This window comes from Falco punctatus, assembly GCF_963210335.1.
Source record: "Falco punctatus genome assembly, chromosome: 4".
Lineage (NCBI taxonomy): Eukaryota > Metazoa > Chordata > Aves > Falconiformes > Falconidae > Falco > Falco punctatus.
In genome coordinates, this window is record NC_137583.1 from 94,821,630 (window position 1) to 94,840,257 (window position 18,628).

Here is an 18,628-nt window from a genome sequence, read left to right on the forward strand (position 1 = left end):
GAGAACTGCAGAATTTGTTATCAAGCAACCTGTTCTTAGACATAAATTAAATGCACTTTGGTTAATTATCTCCTCCCTTTCTCACATACACAGAGGAACGCTGAAGGAACAGGAAACTAAACTAAAAACTGTAACTAAGACTTTTTGTTATTAATATATAAAATAATGTAGCAGCCTCCTTTCCGGCTATTATTTCAAGACTTGTGCCAGTCTGCTGCAGAGTTCAAATACATGTAAAATGTTCCAGCCAGAATTAAAGAGCTAAGCATTCACAGCAGGGCTTGATTATCAACCTATCATGATCTAAAACGCACATGTCTACTTCTGCTGAGTCAATGTGGGTTTAAAAATAGTGGGTTAATTTTTTAAAAAAGATTCCTTACGTCTTTAAGGCTGTTAGGGTTAGCATGGACTATTTATAGGCATCAATGAAAAGGAGGAAGTCTTACTCTGCTCTCCTACTGTTCGCTGCCGGTCAGAGGAGCTTGCAGGTTTTCAGCAAAATCTCTGCCATCTCTTGACAAAACTGGAATTATCAACAGGGGACAATTGTATGGCAGCAAGATAAATCAGGGCTATTACAGAATGACTTGGAACGATGAAACAATTTGATTGACTGTGCTGCTGGACTGTAGCAGCCAACTTGGCTACAAATACTTTCTTTCTCTTCCATTCTCCCTGCATCCTGAGAGCAAAGGCAGTAACAAGCTGTTATCCCTGGTGGAACAAACATTCTTTTTATTTATCAGTAATCAAAATTGTTGCTTGTTTTGAAACTGACTCACACAGAGCAATTTGACATCTTTCATTTTCTTTAGGAGGAGGTGCATTTTGACTGACTTCATGGTACAATTTGACTGCTTCACTCCGGAAGGGGGACAACCCCTTGATCCTGGGGACCAGCCTGGAACTGATGGGAGTTTTAGCACTTGTTTAGCCGAGGTTTTGCCTTCTGCACTGGGGTTCCTTTTAAACAGCTCCTACATTTGCACCCTGAGCACAATGTCCGTATCAACATCAAATACCACTGAGGCGACTGAAGTTGCAAGGCGGGACTGCTGTGCTCTGCACCAAAGCTCCAACACGACCTACTGCATTCACCTTTCATAGGTGCTCTGTGGCATTGGCCACAGACAGATGCTCCAAACGGGCTGTGGCATCAGAAATGCGCAATACCCTTATTAGGCTAGAAGGTTTGCCAGCACCAATGATGCAGAGGCGATGATGAGGACACCAGATCAAGGGCATGATCCCAAAGGATCTGGATTCAGGCCCAGGTGTCTGCCTGTGCGGGAAATCATGATGAAATGTGCACATTTCTTTACAATCACAAGAACTACACACTGTGATTATCTTTTCTCAGCCCACTATTGCAAACTGCAACAACCTCTCGGATTTTGGTGCAATAAAGCCTTTAAATCATAGCTCATGCAAACTTCTGCAACAAGCAGCAACTGAGCTCTGTTTTTTAAGTTTAAAATCATATAAATAGCTGTGGGGCTTTCCTATACTTTTCACATTATGAATCCGTCATGCATCTCTGACTGAAAAAAACCCAGGTCTCATTCAATACAACTACCAATACCCAAGAACAGAAGAATTAGAAAGGTGACTCTTTCCTTCTTGGTTGAAATCTGACAGCAAAGTGCTTTATAATCCAAAAAACCTGACACACATCCAGCAATTGTTTGTTTTACCAAATCAATGATAAACTCTAATGCTCAAATCTGTATGCCTGAAACACCTGAGGTTTACTCTACCAAAGAAAGTTTGGGTTAGAAGTTTCTAGTTTTCACCTGAAATAGATAATAAAAATTCAAAGCTTTGAAATTTGCTGAGCAAGGACCTTCAGCAGTGAAAACTCTTGTGGGGATTGGTGCAAAGTTCAGTCTGGAGCAGAAGCTCATGACTTTCAAAGGATGGGAATCCTGCATACAGAGGCAGGCTGATACACAATTTCATGCATGAACAAGCAGAACTTAAAATTTTGAGATCCACTTGTACCTTTTCTGTACCATTAGAAATGAGTATAATTCCACTTGCAAATTGAAAATGGGACTTAAGACATTCTAAGTATAATCCCAAAACATTGTGTTGATGTTTGAGACAGCCTTGACAATTTGAACAGGGGATTTTAAAGGGTAGGTTGAGAAGCGAGAACAAAGGAATTTATTTGTGAAACAACTGTGACTTTCTACTTTTCTATTAAATATTTAACTAGATTTTAATAGCATTTAAAGGTAGAAAAATTCAAGACCAACTATTAACATATAAATATAACCCAACTTCTCACTGCAGTTACAAAGCATCAGAGGTATTTCTAACTCAAGCCTTTACTGATTTGCTCTATGCACCAAAGCAGCTAGTGGTGTAGAGGTGTGAGGTTTCGTGGACATCATGTACCTCTTTGCAGCTGTAGCTGTTTCAAAGCATGACCCTGAGAGCCTGAACAGACAATAAAGAGTCTCACATCAGGGAGGCTCCCCCTTCTGAAAGCTGAGCAGAGCTTCTGGCAGCCAAATGGCTTAATTCCACCCTACAAAAGGTGAGTATGGGGAGAGGGAAAGGTCCCTTGTGAAGGCACACAGGGAGCCAGGAGAGAAGACTGGTTGATCTGTGGTCCTTCCCTTCCCTGTGGCTAGTGCCACAGGTGCATTTTAACCTCTTGAGTTGAATACAGGGACTGTGAATTAGTTTTCTTGCAAAATACGGTTCTTCCAGCCACAACGTTTCTCAGCATCATGCTGAATTATCAGATGTAAAGTGGATAACCTTGTGGCAGTGAAGAAAACTGGGACATTCTTACCTTGAAGGGGGTTCAGGGCAGTAGCTCCATCACGTTCTGGCACAGCCCAGCCAGCTGAAAGCCAAGGGCTTTGCTGTGGTTTGCTGGGCTGAGGCAAAGGCACAACTTAGCAAAATGCACCCCCTGACTCAGCTGCTGTGCCTTAGGCCCGTGAGCGACCTACCTGGAAAGCAGGTGGGCTCTGCGATGCCACTGCGCTGCTTTCACACAGCACAGCACGAAACACAAGCAGATGAACAGAGCTGCAATTCCCCCTCCACAGACACTTACTGGGACAGTCATGGCAGCCCTTCAGGAAGCATTCACTGGAGGTGGGATTAATCTATGACAACTTGCACCTTTGCCAGAGAGGGGCAGAAACTGGGAAAGACACACAACGTGGTAAGGGGCTCCAAAGGCAGCATAAAACCCGCTGTGTTTTGCAGTGGCTTCTGTTAGGCACCAGGCAGAAAACCCAGTCTAAAGTTAGAGCCTTATTAACTTTCCTGGTGAAGCGCTTGCAGAGCTATATTTGTAGGGAACGAGAAAATCTATTTTTGTTTATGTTTTCAAGTCTGTTTAATTACCTTGGTGAGGCTAACAAATAAACGTTCCGTTGCTTCTGAACAGAAGAGCTGCAGCTAATCCTGAACCTCTTCCCTTCCGTTTCCAAGGTCCGTGGGTGCATGTCTTTTATAAATGTGAACTCATTCAAATCTTTTCACGATTTCCCCCACTTTTTTTTTTTTTTTATATATCCATTTCGTTCTCACAGGTGTCAGCATACAGTGACAGCTTTGATCTTACTGGAGATAACCATATGTGGGTAGATTCTTTTTCTTGAAATGCAGACTGGGAGTGGATCCAGAGGTCAAGCCAGAAGGTTACATATATTTGAAAACAAGAAAATCCCTTTGTGTGGCTTCTAATATGCCTCTGGATGTGAATCTTGAAATACCTAGCTCTGAAAGCTGCTCTCTGTATCACGACAACCCAAGTCTTAAGAAAATTGAAGTTCAAAGAGAAGGGAAGACTAAAAGAGTTTGGTTTGTAGTTATGGTACAAGCACTTTCTTTACCACATCAAAAGCGCTGATAAAAGCAGTCCACCAATTCAGGATAAGAGTATATTATTTGATGTATTAATTTGACAGTGTGCTACCATCAATACAAAGATCTCCTTGTCACCCCATTACAAGATTGATTTTGTGCATTACAGAGGAGTTTAAAACACCCAAACTACAGCTAATCAAAGTTCTATTTTATACAAAGGTCATATGTGTCCTCTGATGTCTGACTTTCACATGATTTCTTGAAACCACTAAAATCTTGAGTAGTGAAACCTGCCAGAATTTGCAGGAAGTCCACAAAAAAAAAGGGATTTATGCCCCGCAGACTTTTCAAAACACTGCAGATTTATTGCAATACGTATAGGTTCTGCAAGTTACCGATATCAAGGGTGCATAACAATTCATATTTTCATTTTCAGAGTGAATGTCATGACCCTTACTGTACTGGAACTTTATTTGGGTGAGGTATGTACACAGATGATGCTATTATGCTGGGAAGAGTACGCATGCAAGACAAAACACTGTCCGGTTACATGATTCTTGATAAAGAACTTAAAATTGAGTATCCCTGATACAATGCAAATCTTTCTTTCCATTGTGCTTCTCCTCACGGCGGCATGTCCCTATGAGGTTTTGTAGTTCCCAACGATGGGGGGGGGGGTGTTTGTGTGTGTGGGGAATGCTACTTCTTCTTAACTGGGGGGAAAAACATCTGAAGTGAATGAACACAGGGTAGAGCAGAAGGAACTTTGCTCCACTAGAGGAGGGGAGGATCCAGATGCTCCAAGGGAAATACCAGCAATACCACCTCAAGAGAAAGGGAGTTCAGTAAAAGATTCTGCTTGTGACCATCACTGTTGCTATTCCCACCTTTCCGAAGCAGCAGCAGGTGGAGCAAGATGCTGATTTATTACAGTATCCTAGTTGTCTCGAAAATGTCAAGTCAAAATGTAGAAAGACATCAATAATTTCTTGCTTTTACCTTTTTGCAATTAAAAACAGCAACAGGCGGTGGTTTGTAGTTGTGGGTTTTTGAAGAGACAAAATAAATGAGCACCATAAAAGTAGCACACTCAGATGGGGGCACACAAGCTTCTAGGGGTCTGCACTGGGCTAAACTCTAATTGCAAATGATAACATATGTGAGGTAGTGACACGCGATTCCTCTTTACGAGACCACTCCTGAACTCCTGCCAAAAATCCCTCTGTACGCCACTTAGAGCTTCAAGACAATGGAAGAATAATGACAGGTCTGTAAAATCTGCTGGAATTGACAGTTCTTATTGTTCTGAAAACTTTCTGTGACGCACAGGAATTTTCAGATTAGCACTGCACAATGTTGAACAAAATGGGTGTCAAGCAAATCAATAGGCTTTTCACAATTCACTCGTCTTTGTTTTACTGCTGTTCCATTTTTATTCTGTGCTTCGTGTTGCTCTGTTGTGTGCCCTTGCCATTTGAAGGTGTGAATGTGCATGTACCGAACAGGGAGCAAGAGCTTTCTGCAACTTGGAATGGTGCTATGAAAGCCAGGTCCTAGCCTGGAGTAACTTTCCCTTAAACGCATTTTTTTCCATACATACACAAAAAAGGAAGTATTCTCATTTGAGTGGTTAGTCTCATTTGGAGTTATGACTGTAATTCATTTGGATGAAAACATGTCGAGCCACCTAAAGAAGCGTATTCAGTTTGTAGTTTGTGTAAAAAGTACAACTGAGGCAAAACTGACGACTGGTGGCTCTAGCATCAGTTACCTAGGACATGAATAAGCCTTATATTTTTACTGAAACTGAATGAGGGTTGACACCCAGGGCAAGAACAAAATATTCAAATTTAGTATCTCTGGACACATATAAAGCCTCCATTTTGGATTTCTGTTCCACACCTCCAGTATAGACTAACATATGGGAATGAGGCTCTGCAAGCAGACAAAGGATAACCCATGGAAACAAGGCAAAACCTGTAGCATGCTCAGTCCACTCAGGATTTCAACATTACTGTTGCCGAGGCAAACACAGAGGAAAAATAACCTGCTGCCTTTGTAAAAATCTTGCTCTTCCAAGAAGAACGTAAGCATAAGACTGAAGATCGGATCAATGTCTGGTGGCTTCTCGTGTAACTCAGTGGAGGTATGCCAATTTGGTCTGGCACCAAGCGTTTTAGAAGACATACGAGCCCATCGAACCAAGTGTTTTCCAATGCAACCAATTCAAGTTACTCCAAGATAGCATTTTTCAGCTTCTGCATCCTCCCAGCTCCTGCCAGCATGCCACAGCTCTCACTGAAGCCTACTCACTCCTCTGTTGCTGGAACTCTTATAGCCTAGGAATCTGAAATGCCTCTCCCACATAGATCATCCCCAAGCACTAATGACAAGCAACTGTTCCTGCACCATCAGGTCAAAAATATAAAGCAAAGCACGGCTTTGGCGGCAACACGAGTTTTCCCACCTCAGGCACCGCTGTGGTTCAAAGCCCTCAAACAGACTGATCCAATGCACTATCCCAAGCTTAGCAGTTAGAGGCCATCTCTCTCCCTCCTTGTCCCCCTCCTCTTATCTGCTAATGCACGGGGATAGACAAGCAAACAAATCCCTTCAAACAAGGTTATGGGAGATACAGGAACTCTATCAGTCACACAGTATTTGCCTAATGCTAGCGACTAAACTTGAGAGGTTTATGTTGTTTGAACTAAATCCCTGCAGCGCTAACAAGAACTAAAATATCATCTTAAAAGTTGCACTGACCTTAAAAGACAATGTTCTCCTAGGCTTTCACATTATCAGTCAGAAAATAAAGCAGAAGGTAATAGGTATAGAATTAAAAACCCCAAATGGTGCAATGGAGCTTCATTTTGATGCATTGCAAAGGTGTTCAAAATGACTAGCCTGGAGCCAGCCACAAACCATGCTCAGGTGTGCAAAAGTCCATGCTCTCCCTCAGCTTCTTACGGAGTATCTCAGCCTAGATCAAAACATCCACCTCCAACATGGGGAGTGGGCATATCTCTTTGCCGAGACTGCCATACACAATGGGATTTTCAGCTACATCAGTGGTAAGTAAATACAAATGAATGATACAAGCCCCTGGGGAAGGTGACATAGCAGCTAAATATCTGCTTCATTTCAAAAATTGCATTCTTGGCACTGGTATCACTGCTAAACAAAAATAAGTATTGCAATAAGAGCTAACAGTTATCTCTTTTTTGCACAGATTAGGAAAATTACATTAAGACCAGTGCTATAGGATGCCTGGGGCCATCACTTCAATAAAAGGCAACTCAAATATCCCTGGGAAACATAGGGAAAAGTGACTTACAACTATATCTTCAGAAAAAGCAATAATTCAGACTTAACAAGGGGTCCACCTGCATTTGTGATACATCATGTTAAACGCTCAAAAGTACACAGAGGAGCTTAATACAGCCTTCACCAACAGACACTCTTGCTGTACTGATGCACCGAATTCTACGTTCTGTATTTTTCTAATTTATTTTGACCAAACAGTTCTTGAAAACACCGACAATTCTTTTTGACATCAACTCTGAGGTGACACTGACTCCTTTAACTGAAAGGATAAGCTCCACGAACATACCTTCCAGCCACAACTTGCAAAGCAGTACCTCAAAAGCAAAGCTGACCAGTTAAGCCATATCTTAAAAAAAAAAGATAAAAATCACACCCTCAGCCTGAGATTTCCAGGCAGCAATATGACTTCCCAGCAGCTCCCAACACTGGGAAAGGAAGTTGTGCATTTAGTTCTAAAATGAACACAAGACACAAAAACGGATCCCTAAAAAGCAGTCAGCTTCATATGATGTTTGCACCCAGTCTGGCTACTATAAAAATCCTGATACACATGACCATTTCAGGTACGGAATAAAAATACAGGATTTTTTCCCAAATCTTTTCGTTCTTGTTTCTGTCCTTCCTCCTATGCATTTTCACAAACCAGATACGATGACTACAGCCTCTGAGAGGGTTAAGCAGAGAGTCATTCACGAGCTCTGTGCAGCAAAGCTCCCAGTCTAACGGCAAAAACCTGATCAAACATGAACAACGCTGAGCAAAATTCGTGGCTGGTGTAACTCAAGTAACAACCCCAGAGGGCTACTGAGGGACAGATTTGCACACACAACCCCTCCCCCTTCTAAATATATCATTTCTGCTTTACAGAATCAAAAGCAGAGTCCCAACCGGCAAAGGAATCAACTCCTAACTCATGCCCCGCAATGGTGAAAAAGGAAACTCTCCACACTTTTAATGTACTCACCTGTTTCACCAACAAACAGGAAAGCTTTTGAATTACATGTGTTTTTTAAAAGCCTCCTCCAAAGAAGAAACGAACTTTAAAAACCCCAAAATCAACCATAAACCATAAAGGGTAGGAAAAGCAACGATTTCTGTGCCGAACACAGCGACGAATGATGAGCAACTCGTGTTTTCTTGGCTCAGCATCTGAACTAGTATTTGACAAACCATTATAATAACGTGGCTGTTGTTGTAACACCAACACGACAAATGCTAGTGACTACATATAGGCACCTCGGACTTTGGTGCCTGTGATTTTCTGCTCTGTGTGGTTTGCTTTTCTTTTCAAACACAAAAGCGTTCTGAAATGCATCGGCGAATACAGCATCCTTCCACAGACTCATCTTAATTAGGCTAAACAACCACCGAAGGCAACGCAAACAGCTAACTAGTTTGCCCAATGCCTGAACCCATTAGGAAGAACACGGTGTGAAAGAAGCCCAAGCAACCCTCCGTGCTATTTGCAGTTGCTACTATTTGCTTTTGATATTCCTCGAATGAAAATCCCCAGGCTGAACTAGCAGGGTAAAGTAGCGCGGATTTACTTACAGAGATCCCGTAGCTCCATCGTTCCCGACGACAAATTCGCCTCCCCGCGCGACAGCGGGCGAAAGACTTAACGCTGCTTCCCGCGGCAGGCGGCAGGCGCGGGAGCGGCAGCCGCTCTCTGCCGGAGCTCTCTGCGGAGCGCGGCCCGCAGCGCGGCCATGTGCGCGGCCGCCCGCCGCTCCCCCCGCCCTCGCACACCTTCGCCGCTCTCCGCGCCCGGCGCGCGGCGGGGCTTATGCCGCGGCCGCGGCCCCAGGCGGGCTCCCATTGGCCGGCCCGGGCGGCAGCAGCCAATCGCAGCCCGCCCCCCGCGCCGGGAGGCTCCTGCCCGCGCGGCGCGCGCCCTGGGAGACCATCCTCCCCGCGGGGGTGGGGGGGGGCGCCGCGCGCCAACCTCCTGCCGCCGGGCGTAAACGGGAGCGCCCCGGCCCCGGGTTTCCCTCCGGTCGCTGCCGGCTGGTTCCCCCCGGGGCCCGGTGCTGGCCCGGAGGCACCGCCGGTGGGGACCCGGGGGCCGCGGGGGAGCGTGCCGGAGCTCCACAATTACTCGCTCCATCGCCATGGAAACAGCCTGGATGCAGCGGGCTGGATTTGTGTAGCGCATCTGCTGCCAGGCTCGTAATCAACTGCAATCTCATCTTTTTTTTTTTTTTTTTTTTTTTTCCCCTCTGGTGTCGCTGCTTATTTGATTGCGAGTTTGCTTTCCCTTTTCGTACACGCTGGGAAAGTACATGCAGGCAAAGCTGTGCACATGTTGACTTTCTCCCTGTGCAAACATACGTGCATGTATATGCACACATCTACACCAGCAGTATTCACTCGCATGCGTGCATACACTAAGGAGGTACACTCCCTGTGTACCCAAATAACACACCTTACTCATGTATCGAGCTTGAGTAACAGACCAGCACAAGACAAGACTGCTGCACGGGCTGTCAAAACACTACATTTTGCTTTCCAGTTCCATAAACCGCATCTGTCCAAAACAGGGTCAAAATCTGACCTGACCATTATGAAACTTCCCAAGCAATCTGATGTTTTGCTAATGGGGCTTCCAAAATTGTATCTGGCACCCACAGATGGTGACCTGAGTCTTCAGGCAACTAATTTATGCTGGATGTTCCCTGTTCTGCCTGGGGCCTGATGAAACATGCCATCAGGAAAACTTCCACGCACAAAAGGGTCGTTACCCATGCATATAAATCTCTGTTCTACCCTCTTGACAATACGAGAAAGGAGAGATGACGAGGTCCGAAGAGGAAAGGAAGCAATGTCTGAGAGACAGAAAAGATTCATAGGCTAACAAGGAAGTCAGCAAAGGGACTGGGCAGTTGGGGGTAATTTTGGGCTGCCCCTCAGACTTTCTCCGGGACACCTGAAAACAATCTTTCATTCTCTACATGCTTCTGTTACTGAAACTGCAAAATGGGGAGAATACCTAAACGCATCCATTTATATTATAAAGATTATGAGTCTGGCCAGACTATGAGACGCTGACATACTATTATAATGGTGGTAGGAGAAGAATTTCAGATGAAGAAAAGGAGGATGCGTTCCTTTTTCATCGACACTTACTTTCATTTATTTAAGTAAAAGAACAATAAAAAATGAAGGCCATTCTGAAAAAAAAAAACCAAACCCAGCCAAATTCCTGTATTGCTCTAATAACAGAAATCCACTGCGTTAGCAATTATAAATAGTGGTGGTTTAAAATGCATTGGGACAGGGCCTTGCAGATCTCCCAGATCTCCATGTATCCTTGTTAAATATGTTCTACCTAAGCCTAATCCAGAGTCCAGGAACGCCTTTGAAGCCCATTGGTACTCAAGGACAAGGCCAAGAACAGAGCGTTACACCAGGAGATCTGGCTTTTCAGGACATCTGTCACTGAATTATCATTTTTGACAGAGAAATGACCTTATAAGAGAACTGTATTTTTTAATGGCTCAGGATGCTGTAAGGATTCACTTCTCGCAATGCTGTACTTCTGGCTGTTCATTTTCCTTTAGAGCAGCACCACCTCCTCCTACTTCCTGCAGCACCGCCGCTACAATCATTACCCTGTGCTTGCAGGCTTTTGTGGTCACTATTTCAGTTCTGAAACATTAAACTGCGGAAAGATGTTCAATGTGCATTTTAGGGGAAGGGGGAGCTAATTAAAAAGCTTAGATTTGCTGACAGGGCTTGCTGGGAAAAAAAAAAGAAATCTATCCAGTTCCATCTCTCTCCCGCCTCTCCTTCCACCTACATCACGTAGGGGAGAGGGTGGTCTGAGGGTGTGGAGCATACCCCGTCATTTGTGTGTGAGTGATGAAGGAGTTCAGCAGTTCCAACATTCATTTTGCTAGCTGTTATTATCATCTGTTATGGACTGGAAGTGTTGTCAATATGTATAGCTTAAAACAGTGATGCAAACCGTAAATTAATATATAAAATGCCATTGGACAATGCAAAACAACTGTCATATTCCTAGTGGATCTCTACACTGATATTTTTTTTTTTAAGCCAATATTAAATTGGAGAGCTTCCTAATTGAATACATTGTTCCTTTCTGTTGTATGATATACAGAGTTCAAAACTCTCCATTAGGCTGTATTCTGTTAAACAAAGCACTGCTGCAAGCAAACATAATGATTATCAGTGCTGTTTTGAAGTATATGGAGAAACCTTCTCTTAGCCCAGTTTCCAAAACTCTTCATCTGTGTTTCACCCACTGACAGGGAGAAGACTGCGTCCCAGATTAGGGCAACTATTCAAGAACCCATTTTTAAGATCTTTTCCTGCCACAGGAAAGCGACAGAAGTGACAGAGATGTTTGCTTCTGAGGGCAGCAAGCTGTTAGATTTAACTTTAAGAAACCTCACCCTTTGTCACCTTCTTTTCTTAGTAATGTCCCTTGTAAACTGCATGTCTTTTCCTCCCAAGATTATGGTGTGAGAACAGACAAAGAATTTTGCTGCACTCTAAAGCAGGACAGGGCACAAATACCCAAAAAAAGCTTTTAAAGGAGATAAAAAATTCAAGACTAGAAAAATCCAGGCAATTTTAAAGCAACATAATAAATGAGATTTGTGAAAAATCTTCTAAGATAGTGGGATAAAAGATGTTGCTCAACCAAAAGGATAAAAGATTCCTAGGAAGGCTTTGCACTGAAGCTCCTCCTTGCCAATCTGACAGCAGCTCTCGGCTATGCTGTCAGGGGCTAAGGCCTGTTTGTGTGTGGGAGCTGAGGAACAATCAATGGTGATAAAATGCTTACTCATCCTTCTAGAATGTGGGTTTTACTTTTTTTAGCCTAGATACCTACATGGAGAAGATGGTTAACCTACTAACACTTCCCCAGTCACAGACGTGCTGGTTGGCTCCCAGTGATTCCTCTTCCAGTACCATAAATTACCTGCCAACTCTCAGTAAACTTTCCAGCCCTTTCAAAAGTCCATTTGTAGAAGCAGCTGATTTGCACTGGGAACAGCTAGTCCTATTCATTTATTCCAGGAATACCTACAGATTTCCCTTTCACATCTGTATTCTTGAAGCAGCAATTAGGACCTAGGCTGCAGGCAATCAAGGCCACATTTCACATTTAGTTTGGTTTTCCCCAACCACTAACATCAGAAAACCTTATGCCTCTTTTATCAGGGCCCCCCTACACTTTATTTCAAACAAGCAGGTTTCAGGGGTTTTGCGAGACGAGTGTTTGGATAGCCACAGATAAAGTGTTTGGATAGCCACAGATAAACACAAATTAAAATGAAAATGCTAGACCACAGCATAAAGAGATATCTATCCTTTCTGCCAATTAAGACAGCCTTACTACTAACCACAAAGCTTATCTGACTAGGTATACCAGGTGATTCATAAGCTGCTGAAAACACTGTCAGGAACACAGCTTTGCAGATCAGATTAGACGTGACCTTCAGAGGTGATCTGCCACCATGGCACCCAGGAAGGTCTATATGAATTACGAAATCACAGAACCTCTCACTCTGCAAAGCATGGACGGATTCAGTTTCCACCATCCAAGCACCAATGTGCATGTTCAATATTCACTACCTTCTCCTGTACTTAGAAAAGTACGGGAAAAGAAAAGAGCACAGGGAGCATTCAAGTCTCTTCCTGAACCACCGGGAAAGTTGCTCCCCTTCTGAGGATGCATACATACGTTAAAAGCCTTCTAGATCCAGAGGTGCATTAAAGAAAATCTTCACTCATCTTATACAAATAAAATTGGAGCCTTACAGAGATTCATACAACGGTCTTGGACATAGACAACTGCAGTCTGTATGATGACTGTGTACGGGTGTTGAATTTGCAATACTTCTTCATCTTCTCTGACAACTGAAGTTCTTCAGCTAAGCCAAAGACAGCCTACAAACAGTCCTGAAATTGGCTACAGGAACTGATATGAATATTTCTCAGTTTTCCTATTGCTAAATGATTACACGTAGTCTGGGTGGTGAAAGGAGACTTCCTAGTCTAGACAGCACGGCTGTAGGCTCCATTTCCACCTCCAATGTTAACTCCAGGAAGATCTAAAATGCCTCATGTTTAATGCAGAACCAAAATATCCACATCTTAAAAAAACGAAAAACCAAACAAAAATAAGAAAGCCACCACAACCACACATAAGAAACCTGGTGTAAAAAAAGAGGAAGAAAGAGAAATTAGGTTGCTTAGAGGAAGACTATTCTGTCACAGTGAATAGATTTGAAGTCAGACAGATTTTGATACAGAGAGAGAGAGAAAAAAAGGAAAATTATTTCTAACTTTGACACTAGGAACAGCAGAACCCTATATGACAAACAACCTCAAGTGATGTTTAGGTTTGGAGGCAGTGTCATATACAATCATAGTTAGTTTGTCTTTGTATAGTTATCATATTAAAGAAAAAAAACCCCTAAAATACACAAGCCCCTGCAGCTGTCTGCAACCTTTAAGTCTTGCCGTTTCAAACATACATAGCAGTCATATAGCATAAGAGGGCACTGAAGAATTTCAAATCAATTATAATAAATTCAGACAGTAGACAGAAAATGGTTTCACAGTACACATCATCAACTTCAAGATTCCTTACATTGCACTCTTAAGTACAGACCTGCAAGGGCCACAGAAATCACCTTGTGAGCTGTACAAATTCCAGTACATTCAGCCTATATGAGCACTGCCTGCCAAATCTATCACATATTCAGCGCCCGCAGCTGGGGTTAGGATTTCCCTGCTCCCTCCTCTGCCTATTTTGTTCAAACACATATAAATTTCTATCAAAAACCATTTGCAACATGCTGAGAGAACTTTCAGTCATGTCATCTTAATCTTGGTTCTCTCATTCACTCACTTGGTTTGGAGCACACCATGGCCAGGACAGAACAATTTACCATCGTTGCAGCATTTTACCTGCAATATTCTACCTTCAGCTACTTCTCCAGCTCGTGCTTTGTGCAGACTGCCAAACAAGCGACACAAGCTGGATTTATCTGCAATCCAAACAGTCTGAGACTTGCCTTTCATGCTTGGTCTCCATAGGAGGGGAACTGAGGAATGTACATTGTACTACTAACACTGTTGAAACTGATTATGCCACATATGTCCTTGGTCTTGCCTGTCTTGCATGCATGCTCCCCTCCATCTTATTCATTAGTGCATTGCAGTGTTCTGCAAGATGCAGATGAAATGCCCACTTCATCACATGAAATGGCAACAGAATTACTTATCTTACTTTTCTGCTTTTAACAAAATTGAGGAACCATAAGAGGGACAAAATAAAGGAAAAATTAATGTCTCAGGTATCTGAAATCACACTGATGCTGTCATGGCTCACCATTTAAATAATGATGCATGGGGTTTTTTAGATGTTAATTACATAAATAGGTACTTAGAAACTACTTAAACAGGAGATTATTTACCCCAATGACTGTAGAAGCCCATGTGTCAGCACATCTGCTACACGGAAAGATTAAATCTGTTCACACAAAACTCATGCTCTCTCTTGCTAATGGGGATGAGGTTGGTAGTGTGAGACCTGAAGCAGGGGCTTTGGGTTTTATCCAAAAGGTCCTTAAGTCTAGCACAATGGATGATGTTAGCAGACTTCTCTGGATTTCTAAAAACCCTGTATATACTTGCCTAGGCATCTGGAAAAAGAAATGGGGTATTTATTCAGGAGAGTTTTCTATGCGTGTGTTTTAATTTCAAAAGCTTTGGCTCTATGTTATTTAAGAGTAACAACCAGACATCCAGCAGCCTTTTGAGGAACTCTGTTAGTGTGATTATGCACCTTTCAGACCAGAACGACAATGCTGGTTGATGATGTTTAGAAAGAGCGTACTGAGAACAGCTCAGTTACAGACTTATCTTTGCCTTGGTTCACCTTCCTAGCTGCTGTTGAAGGACCTCCAGGCCATTATTTCAATAGCTGTTGATGAGGGCCTGTCCACCATTTATCACCTTCATTTCACACTACTTTCACACCACAGGGGCTCAGGGAAGGGCAAGTGTCAGAAGGCTCTGGAGGTGCAGGTGGGGATTGCCAAGACTACAAGTTAATGAGAAGAACAGAAAACATGAATCTAGTTTCCAGGTCCAGCAAGTGCACAACAAACTTTCTTGAGAAGAACAAGCTCTGTCTGCTTCCACCTCACGCAGGCATGAAAGTCAAATCAATGCTTACACGAGCTGAATGAACAGTTAGGGCTGTTTACCACGTAGTTATGTTTTTTTGCAAGTACGCTCTAACAGGAGCAATTTATCAAGTGGATACTTAGCTTTAGCTAGAAAGGGCAATACCCTCCAGACCCTCATAAGGCAATTTGGAGCACACAGAATAAGCTACTGACACTCTTATTCTGTGTCAGCCTCTGGCAGTATGCATCTGTTCCCATGGGCTTCAGAGCCTCCCTACTTTAAGCTGGACTTTGCAAACATCCCCTTCTCAAAGACATTAACAGCCACTTTTTCAGTCCACGTACATGGAAATGTGCAGCCAAATATACATACCCCAAACACGTGTCGCATGCACAACAGAAGCATGCCCACACGCGCCCATTCACAGCCAAATGCAGTATAAATAACCTTGCTATATAAATAGCCTTGCTTAAATGAAGTCTCTTGCTTAAATAAGGCTGACATAAATACTCTTTCTTTTATACTGCCTGTTGCATGTCCTGTTTAAGTCTGGAAAGTAGCAACCATGTTGGAAGGACTGGAGAAACCCCAGCAAAGCATATTAACACCCCACTCTGAATGTCAACAAATAGGGAGGACGGGTGAGCTCAGCATCCAGATGTAACATCTCACTGGTGAAGATTTTGTGGGAAGGAGAAAGGGCAGACAACTTGTGTATGTGTGCGCCTGCTGTCAAGATAGATAAATATTAGTAAGACAGGCAATAAAAAATTGCAAACAATCAGAGGAGATCCTAAAGCAGCAGCCCATGCAAAATAAAAGTTATAAAAATAAACCTTACATTCTCAGTCAGAAAAAAAAAAAAAGTAAAAAAAGTATTAGAAAAGGAAAAGTAACTTTCCCCTCTTTCTCTGCATCTTTAGAAGGACACCAGATGATTGTCCATACTCCTCGCTATGCTCATGTCTATATTCATCAATATGGTTTATGGACATTTTCTGTCTCATCCTTTTCAAAACATTTCAAGAAACTGTTAAGACTGCTTTCTCTGAAGATGGGTAGGAAGGACCGGCTGTCAGAAAGGACTCTCTGAACCTTCCTCCAGCAACCCTACTTCACATTCAGCCCACACACCAGGCCCAGCTCTATCAGTGTTCTGGCTCATTTTGTCAGGGCTGTTGCATCTGCTCAGAACTTCCTTCCCACTAATGAGTCTCTCTCTAATCGATCTTCAGAGTACATATTTCCTCAGTCTCAATCATCCATAAGCTAAAGATGCTGTCAGTATTGCAGCATAGCCATGCCTGCCATCTCAGAGGCAAATCCCACCTTGTACTCACGTGGTAGGTGGAATGATTACTTCATCTTCCAAGTGAAGAGACCAATTTATAAAGATCAAGCAACGCAGGGGCAGCTGCAACAGTGAGTACAAACCCTCAAGTTTCCTTCTTTCATTCCCCAGTCTCTGAAGCACAAACATATGTATAGTGCTAAGCCAGTAGTATTTCTACCTGTTACATTACTACTTTATTCAGGGTTAGACAATTATCATTCCATTATTATTTTCCTTTAAAAACACTTCAGCATTGTTTTTTTTTAAAAAAAAAAAAAAAAAAGACAGAGGTTTAAAAAGATTTCAGTCTTCCTTAATCATGCAGGGATGTATTTTCAAAGCAGCATGCCAGGAGTATTCCACGTGACTCCCATTCATGTTAAAATTAGAGTCACCAGAATAAACCCCATATGCTGCTTTGAAAAGGTACTGCAACATGTCCAAGGAAAATTTCTGCAGCTTAATGGTGCTTGCACATTTTTTCCGCCTGCTTTTCTTCCTTTGATTCCTGAATATATTTTTAAGTCTTTTTTTTTTTTTTAAATAACATTTTGTACTATTTGGAAAAATAGAAAGCAGTTATATGCTGGTTATCCTGGTTCCTCTGCAGCCCTTTTATTTTAAACATATCAGTTTGATCAGAATAGCTTTGCTTTGTAGCATGCAAAGCTTCCAGTATCACTCTTTTTTGATACAGTCACTGTAGACAGCCTTTATACTGGAGCCACAGCCCACAGTGAGGTCTGGCTGCATTCCACACCTGAGCTGTTGTCCTGTCCAGTGGTGCTCAGTATCTCTGTTAGCATGAAATGAAATTTTCACATCTGGACAGCAGGGAACTTTCTTCTGGAAAGGCTGAGCCATAGTCTCTCCTTGGCAATAATAGCACCAGTGCTTGTACTGAAGCCAGGCAACATGAATGTACAGGTTTTGACATTCAAGGTCCCAGTCTCACACGCGGATCTCCTGCCCAACACAGAGCATCTGCAACATCTGTGGCAACTGCTGAAGCCCACCCACCCAAAGCCAGCTGCAGTGCTGGGCTTGCTGTGAGCACAGCTTGTCCCTATTTTCCTTGGTAATCACAGTGAACATTGCGCATGCGGTGCTCAACATGCACGTACTGATGTATACCAGTTGATTATTAAATTTGTCATTTATGACTATAGTCTTCCTGATCATTTTCAGGGGCAAGGAGGGGAGGAAATTTTAATTTCTGACAGCTCTGGTTCTCTTGTCATTGGTCTCTAATTTTTACTGCTTACTAACGCTATGTATGAGAGATTGTGCACAGAAAGACAGCGTGAACACCATCTCTTCATTTTTTCCCCTCATCCTTCTCATTACTGTCCCAAATTGCAACACATTTTCATTTCAGCCATTTACATCAAAAGTGCAGCAAATGCTGTATCTAAACATTTCATTACTTCAACCTTTAAAGGATGTAAACAAAGGGAAAATATTTTACTTAAAGATGGAAGGTGGTTCCACCATGGGAGAAAAAAAATATGCCTCCTTGCTAACAGAATTGTGTATCAGGACATGAGAAAAGAAACCAAGATAGAGTTGTCCTGTCATCAAAGCACAGCAAGTGAGGTGTGGGCTAGGTTCCTCTCTCTACCACTAATTTTACAGACAACATGCAGTGAGACATCATTTACGTATTCTTGTCATCTAATTAAAAATTACTTAACATCACATTTCCTTTTTCCTTTTTTACCCTTTGTTAGTTCTGTCAATTTAAATGGTGGTCTCCGTTGGTCAGAAACTCATGCTTAAAAGTACTCGAAACTCACCAGGAAGCTGGAGTGACAGCTTGCACATGGAGCCAGAACACAGCTGTAAGCAATGCAGTTTTAGCTAAAGCAGAGGTCTGTGTACAAGACAAGCACTTTAAAAAAAAAAAAACACCAAACCAAAACCCCAACACACAAGAAAACCAACACAAAAACCCAACCACAA

The 18,628-nt window shown here is 42.6% G+C and overlaps 1 protein-coding gene across 5 annotated transcripts in view; it reads right to left on the minus strand.

The window, feature by feature from the left end:
* Nucleotides 1-18,628, minus strand: part of ELMO1 (engulfment and cell motility 1) — a 311,558-nt gene that overhangs the window by 75,642 nt on the left and 217,288 nt on the right. The window contains exon 1 of one of the 5 annotated variants that reach the window (XM_080383309.1): nt 8,713-8,917. The exons of the other annotated variants lie outside the window; for them this stretch is intronic. The gene's annotated coding sequence lies outside the window, so the exon portion shown is untranslated. Of the gene's footprint in view, nt 1-8,712; nt 8,918-18,628 lie in introns of those variants that run through there. 5 annotated transcript variants of the gene reach the window in all.